The sequence below is a fragment of the Rhopilema esculentum genome, chromosome 12 (assembly GCF_057945365.1).
Source record: "Rhopilema esculentum isolate cy_ngs chromosome 12, ASM5794536v1, whole genome shotgun sequence".
In the NCBI taxonomy this organism is placed as follows: Eukaryota; Metazoa; Cnidaria; class Scyphozoa; order Rhizostomeae; family Rhizostomatidae; genus Rhopilema; species Rhopilema esculentum.
Genome location: NC_142826.1, coordinates 10655530 through 10664185, shown reverse-complemented (window position 1 = coordinate 10664185; position 8656 = coordinate 10655530).

The following is an 8656-nucleotide window of genomic DNA, read 5'->3' as shown; positions in this document are numbered from 1 at the left end:
GCAGTCAACACATAAAAATTCTACTTACATCCAGTGATAAATTGACAGTTACAAGCAGTGGCGCAGATAGAGGGGGGTTAGGGGGCCAAAAACCCTGCTGTAAAGCTAATCAAATATTTTTTCAGCAGATTTCTGATATTTTTGGAAATATAACATGGTTTTCAATTTGTATCCAAATGTTAAAATTTTGAGAGGACTGTCTTGAAAGGTTATTATAACGATTTCTTCAGTTGTTCTGAATCAGATTGTCAACTTAAAAATGCCTTTTGCGATTATAAGACCATAAAATTTTCATTTAGTATGATCTATGACACATGACTTTAAATAAAAAATTAGACTTTATCTCCTATTTATTTCAGTTCTAATGTCGTTTTGTTATGTTTTGAATCAGTGTCACAACTTTTTTGAATCTGTGTCAAATGCTCACCAGTATGGTACACGGCAAGCCACAACAATGATATTTTTTAATACGAAAAAATACTTTGGAATCTGGTATCAGATTTGTGCGTTTCCTTGATGCTAAATTTTTGAAACAATATGCCAGTAGATATAAAAAAGATCATTATCTGCTAATTTTTGTCTAAAGCTTGAAACCTTTTTATTCGACAAGATCTATCAAATTTGATTCTGAGAAAAAATTTATTGTTCTGCCACTCATGTAAATGATCAGTTACATTTAAAACCATCTTAGAAAAGGGGGTACCCTTTGCTCGATTTGTTCATCTACTGAGAGAGCTCATCCCAAAGAAACTCCTATGCAAACAATGTCTTACGTAATTGTAATCTATTGCCAGTTATTATAAATATTTTATGTAATTGTGAGAACACTGTTTGAATTAGTTGTAATAAGATATTGTATGTAAAGGAATTTTAAAATATGATAAACTGAACTGAACTATGTTCAAATGTATGAAAAAATCAAAATGTTTGATAGATCTTTGTCTGAAAATCGCAGCTTTTCGCCCCTCCTGTGAAATTTCCTATCAACGCCACTGTTTACAAGTAATTCAAGAGAAGAAGCTGTTGCTATCTAGCGCCAAGTGATCTAGCGCTTGATACAACAATACCAATTGATAAAAGTAAGATTGTAAGGTGATATAGACGTTAAAAAAGATAAAGATAGTTGAAATGAGATAAAGAATAAAGAAGTAATTAACGACCATATAGAAAAATGAAACGATGCTTTTGCTATGCAGAATGATGCATATAACATCAAATAATTCAATAAATTTTACGGTACAATATTATAATATGGTAGCTTTGCCACCCATCAAGTGCTTCTGGCGTCCACATGTTTTTATTAAATCATTTACGTTCAATGTTTATTTTTGTTAAAAGGCTGCATTGCCACGTGTGATGTAGCGAGACTCATTTTCAAAAGAGGAAAAGAAACAAAGGAGAAGATTTTTGGCCGAAGTTCATTTTTATTCCTATTAACCACCCTGTATTCAATTTCTTCTTCAGTTGTTTGATGTTGTGCTTAAAACTGCATAAAAGTGTTTACCTCTGACGTAAAAGCTGTAAGCGATCGAATGGCTTGTAAAGGGCAATATTAGCAACGTGTGATTCAGGAACTCATACTTAATTTTGAATCGCAACCAAACCAAGTACAAGTGATTACTGTCTCCCTTTTTTCATTATATTTTCTCTTTCATTTTACTTTGCTTAAAAACATGTTTATCTCTTGTTCTTACGTTGAATAGCTTGCTTGTCAGTCATACTGATTATTTCAGTAGAAACTTCACGCGTACCAAGGGCGAAACTACATGGAGGTGTACTGCAGGACAGAACCCTTGCGTCACTTAAACCATTTTAGGTGCTACGGAAAGATTCGACCATTCTTTGATCACTGGATATCCAAACCGATGCTCTACCAGTAGTGATTTATCGGGGCAAAGGTATGCACTCTGTGAGCAATAGATCTCGGAAGCGGCCATAAATTAATGCAGTTAGTTTCGTGAGCTTCTAAAGGTCAATACAGATGGTCTACATAGGTAATTAAAGTGGCAGCACCGCAGAGAGTTCCTTATTATCAGGAGGATTTATGGAAATACGGTTTTAAAGTCCACAGTGCTTGTAAACTTTGACAGGGGAGGTCTTCACACGATATTGTCACTTTCAAGCAACACTCAGTTTCAAGCAACACAAGAGATCATTTGCAATTATTGTATCATTGGTTTCAGGGTATTATGTTATGACTTGTTAATCTCATTCGTGCATAGTAAGCTGAAGAAAGGACACTTCCTTTAAGTTAAAGTCTTCAAGCTTTTGAATCTGGTAGCTATCGATTTCTGAAATTTCATGCTGCACCTCCAAAGAATTCATCAAAAACAAAACTTTTCGACAATTTGTGACAACCAAACAAGCCTCTATTTCTTCAATTTTTGGAGTAAAAGCATTTTATATTAAAATAATCAAATCTTACAAGCATGATAAACTCAAAGCTAGAAAACGGAGTATCCTTATAAGATACTTATAATAAGACATTTCAACGAAAGTAATTGGGAATAGAATCTTTCTTCGAAATAAGAAAAAAACCAGTGTTATGTCGAAATTCTTGCAACCTTTGCCAAGGATGCGAAAGCAAAATCCTAAAATTCACAGACCTTAAAAGAAGAAACAAAACTGCTCCTTTTAAAGTAAAGCGTTTAAGATATCGAAAAGCCTTTGATGAAATCGTGAAGATGTCTCTATTTGATGAAATCGAATCAATAACAGCGATAGGGCTACTTGACAACCCAAAACAACCCATAAATAAAAACTGGATCATTCCTTTTCTTATGTACACAATATAACGTTAGTAGCATTTATTATGTTATATGTTCAGTTTTACGTGTAGTTAGATGTAGTTCATGATGATATTGATATGGTATCTGCTTTTGACAAAGGCAAGTTGGTGTAACAGAATTTAGCATAACATAGGTTCTCGATTTATCAGTATCTGACTATAAACTGCACCCTACTTTACTTGGAGGCACATTTTTACTCGGCTTTGCGCTCGCAGGCGCAAAATATTCTTAACGAGCCCTGGTGACAGGCCTAAATGTCTTCCCCGAATTTCTTTTCACTAAAATCCCTTGCTTAAAACGTCCATGCCTGCTTGCTATGAAACTATAATGAATCTTTTCTGGCGTTGTTTTTTTCAAGCTCTCCAAAGCAAATGTGAATATACATTAATGCCGAGGCATGAATAAATCAATATTTTGACTAGCATATCCAAATGTCCGCACAACCGAATTCAAAAGGTCAGAACAAAGTATGTCATTACAGATAGAGTATTTGCATATTTTCTTACTTCAGTTTTATGCCGTTTAAAAATACATTAAAATATACCATTTTCCAATAACATTATTATATATAACATTTTCATTAATTTGAAAAATATCGCTTGAAGTAAATCCTGTTTCTTTTTATTTCTTTGACTCAAAAATTCCAAGATAACTTTTAAAAACGTACGTGGAAACTAAAATTATCGAGGATTCAATTTTGATTTTGAAAAGTTATGCACAGGTTCAATAAATTATATAGTGCAAAACCTTTTTTGCAGAAAGCATATAGGTTTCTTGGTGGACGGAACTATGAAGTAACGATTTTGTTGCTTAACATCACTAGCATATATACAAATACGTATAAAACCACGGTGAATGTCTAGTAGCTTTTCACAGCAAAATTAATTTCCTTCACTATTTGCTTCTTCTAGCCGACTGAAATGTTGCGATGAAGCAGGCGTTGAACTTCTCCATCTGGAATTGAACTTCCCCACCTGGAATTGGACACAATCTTCTTTAAGCTTTATTCTATGTTGATTCAAAGCACTGCGGCAAACACAAATCTTTTGACTGTTCATTGTCCAAGAACTGGAAGGGCTTGTTGCTGAAACAGGTGCACTGCCACGCAGCATTCGGAGCAGATCATAGTTCTTCATTTCTGTCTCATTTTTTGCACACGAAACGTTTGCATTGACAGCCCTGTACGACTTGGATTTTTCTATGACGCACCTTTTTCACTGGATCTGACGGACACTTGAAAAATACCTTTTTAGTTGTAATCTTCTTCGGCATACATGCTGTGCAGTAGGCAAAACCAGGATAATACTTTGATATGCATTTCCCACCACAGAATTTATTGACAACACGCACCGGTTTGCAGCCTGGTCTTTTAATTGTCTCTGTGTAGTTGTATGTTTGACATTCACCCTTGAGCATATCTAAGATCTGCAAGGCCACGTGACTCATGCTGTTTTTCGCATCTTGCTGATACGGCAGGCACATCAGCTGGTGGATCAAGCTCAGCATTGCAATGCAAGCAATAAACGCTTTCATTTTAGACATCTAGAAACAAACGAAACAACATATAAACCAATAAATTTGAACATAGCTTATATTATCTTCATTAGCAGCAAGGTAATGGATCGTTTTTGTACTTTTGGTGTAAGTTGGCCAGAATGGTGCTGACACCTCTTGATCGTTAGTCCGTACCCTAGTCCTAAATTTATGCATGGTCTCGTAAGAAAGACCACATGCTGAGAGGTAAGTCCCGCCTAAAATTCAAATGCGGCTTTTACCCCTGGCCTCTCCCAACTTATGAAAACTATTGGTTTTGTTTGAATTGAGGAGGAAAAATTCTAAACTTAAATGATAAAAACAAGCAACCGAAATTCTACGGCCCAATTTACCTCCTTTTATGATAGAGACATGAGTAACATAGAGTTTATAAGTATAGAAAACAAGCTAAACAAGCAAATGTAAGCTAGGCTACTCACCAAGATTTGTTTTAGTCAAAGCAAGCAAGAAAAAGACTTTAAGTTGCAAATTGCAATGTACTTGACGCAGTTCCCTCTTCGTAACTGGATAGATCAAAATGCCAGCTTGTTTTTATAAGCCTCTTCGAAAGCGGTCGACTTTAAGCGTTAAATTTGAATTGATTTCTTTCAGTATTTTCATAATAAGCCTAAATGGTGCAATCACCAAGCACTTAAACATGAATTAATGCTGAACAGTTTTAATGGCTGCGGCTCTTTTGACTCTATCAGTAGTGAAGCGGCGGTACAAATCTATTGACACGGCCGTGATATTACATATATTGGGAATGTACCTTCGCCGCAAGAAATTTCATTGGCTCGTAGAATTAGTTTGATTCTTCACATACCGATTTCTATGTACTAGAAAACTCTGGCGGAGGAGTGCATGCAATTTCCTGCCTTTTTCTCAACAACACAGTTTAGGGCAAAACATTCGATGAAATTAGAATAATTATCCAAATTTTCCCACCTGGATGCAATATGACGCATGAGGTATTTACCTATGTAACTCTGTGATCGGAAAAAAATTCTTATAAAGGAAACAAAAGAACACATGAATTAGTTCTACGTCTCAATGCGATCCTGAAATAGCTAAAATGTCAATCAATGTAAAACATTCTAACTGAAATTAAAATGATGACTATTGAAATTCTAGCCTTCTTGGCGCTCCTCAAGGATCAATTCTTGATCTTTACGTATGGCTTTTTCGGGCTTTTTCAACAAAACAATAATGTTTGGTAACAGTAAGTCAAAGAGTGGCGCAAAATAAATTATTCATCAATGCTTGATACGTAAATGGTCTGCAAAGCACTTGTGGCTAGATTTTGTATTGAGCCAGTGCCTAATTCAAGGGACTTTTACAATACCACTAATTATGCCAAAAAATGTTTAGGCCCCTCTAGGGGGGCCCAGAAAATTTTTAAAACTCAATGCCCTAGATTGGCTAAAAATGCATTTCTGAGACATAAAATGATTAGAATATGATGTGAAAAACACCTCATGGAGGAATTAAATTTAGATTTACTTTTAAGATTTTTAAATAAACATAACGCTTAGAGAGACAATCCTCCCACTAATTCCTGATTTCAAGACGACAATTTGGATTTTCAAAACCACTATTAGTATACAAGACCACACTGAATTAGGCACTGTATTGAGCTCTAAAATGATTGTATCGGCTGTCTGTCTGGCTAAACTGACGCAGGCAAAAAAACTCGTCCTATCACTAACGCATGCTGTCTAAAAACCTCAAATACATCTTTGATGGCAGAATGAAGCCTTGATATAAGATCATAAACTCACATCTACCAACATTTAGATTCTTAAAATATTTGCCTTGTTGATGCTTATATCATCTTAATGATTTTTTGACATAATGATGCAATTTTTTAATTTCCCAGCAAAGGCCTGTCCCATGTTGCCGAATTTTTCGTAACGGTAACGTTTCGTAACCAAAGAAATATACCAAAAAAATAGCAATGGATTTGGCGTTATGACTGCCTCCTGAAATTGCAGTAGCAATGGCTTGATTCATTAAATAAGTTACAAAACATGCAATATAAAAATACTTACTCAGAAGAAGGAAGTTCTTTCTAGTAGGCAACTAAATTGAATCTAACAACGCAACGCAAACCAAACGTTAATTTTAGCTCAATGGAAACAAAGAACTCGACCAGTAGTTTTTGTTTGCTAAGTCACGTAAAGAGCTTCTATTTCTAGCATTATGAATAGCATTTCAATTTCTTTTATAATAGAACAATTGCTTGAATAATGGTAGAACAATTTTTGAATCAGCTTGCATTCTTTTTATAGTGATTTCTTCAGAGAACCATTCTATTATAGAGATCTTGGTTTTTCACAAACAGCACAACAATTTTCGGTATGGTCAACATCAATCTTTTTATAACCCAATTTTGTTTTGAAACTTCAAAACCATGAGAACTCTGTTCTATAGAAGGATTGGCTACGTTAAGTATTTGGTCGAAACATCTACTTGTGGATAGATGGGGTTGAGAGTGAGACTTTGTACCCCTCCCCTCATTTCAATGTTGAAAGGCTATTAATGCAGGTCAGAACATCTATACTAGGGGATTTTTTACCTACAATCATTGCCAAAATATTGTAGGCATTTTTTACCTACAATCACTGCCAAAATTACTTGGAACACCTAACACTTTGCGCTGTGCTTTTCTATTTTTCATTTATTTTCTTGAATACTTCCACTCCCGCCCCCATTTCCCCCCAAAACAATGTTGAAAATATGGAGAAATATCAAACAATCAACAAGAAAAAGCGTACTCCATAGCCCCTTTCTTTTTTCTATAGTAAATCAACATTGGTCCTAGGGGAAGAGGGGGATGGCTGAATTTGCCTTTGAAAACCTACGTTAGTGTTACAAGACTTTTGGCAGTGATTGTACCTAACGATGCCGAAAAGTGTTACTATTCATCTCAACTATTCAATTGCTATTCAAAGATTTTAATGCACATTTCAATTTCAGTTTATGCAGACCCGAACTGGGACGTCAGAAGCATTTTAATGTTGGAGGGGCACATGCTCTCTTTATTCTTCTTGAAAACAAGTTATTGTCAACTGTTTGCTCAATATAATTAAGAATGCAACAATTAGTGCAATTTATTCCCTACTGGTCATTTAACTTAGATCCTAAATATGTTCCAATATGAGTGAAAGAATGCAGTTCAAAGGAAGCATTTCTTCAATGCATAATCGTAATTTTTTTTACCTTGAGTAAAAATAATATGGGCTGGATTGCCACGATCAATTTATGTGATCACATCTCTGATTGGGTTGAAGCACAGAATAGAGATCTCTCTCTCTCTCTCTATTCTGTGGTTGAAATTAATCGCAATGTGTTATTTCAATATTGAATATATTAAACAGTCAATTAAATCTTTGTACCCTTTCCTGTTTACGACGATATCTTCTGCTTTCTTTAGAAAGCAAACAATTAGAAATAATGAGTTGAACAGTTTGTAGTCTTGGCAATTGCAATGTCTTTTTGTAAATGTGTCACCCACATAGTTGATATAATTCACCTTCGAAATAAATACACGAGGGAATGCTCGTAGCTTTGAAGATAAAGGAGGGTCATTCGGCATATTGTATTGCTAAGGGAGAATATCGGAGTAGTTTTGATGTCACAAGCTCTTTTTTGTAAAAAAAACTTTATAAGGAACCTACATTTAGAAGGCAGAACAAATTAAAGAACTGCTGGTACTAAAGACAAACCTCTCAAGGAACTTTCCAATTTTGAATATTTTCATAATTGCAAACAGTCAAGAATTATGAAGGCGGTTCCATCATTCGGAGTTAAAAATCACATAGATTGTGTGTTACGAAAAAAGCTATCGAGTGTTTCAAAATGCCATCCCATTCCTGATTGAAACTCCACTTTTTCACGTATCAAACATCTTTCTAGTTATCTTCCTGTTTTTCACCTTGCTTTCTAGCTACAGCTAAGAATCTAGCGACACTAATACAGAAATTCAATGTACTATGTACAATTATCATGGCACAAAATGTGCAGTTAAATTAAGCAACTAATAATGTTAAGGGACTTTTAGCACTGCAGCTCGATCAAAAGAAGTCAAAAATAAGGAACTTCGAAAATTAGGCCTGGATCTAGATCCCTTATAAAAAGATAAGCGTGTATTAATTCAAGGTCATAAGTGGCTCGATTTATACTCATGCTTCCATTATCTGGTTATTCCAATTAACTGACAATATGAAATTGTTTATCCTTTAGAGTAAATTTAATTTTTTTTAAATTCCTAAGAACACAGCTTTCGTGAGAATCAGAGAAATGAAAAGTGAAGTTTTGGTTGCTCTGACCAA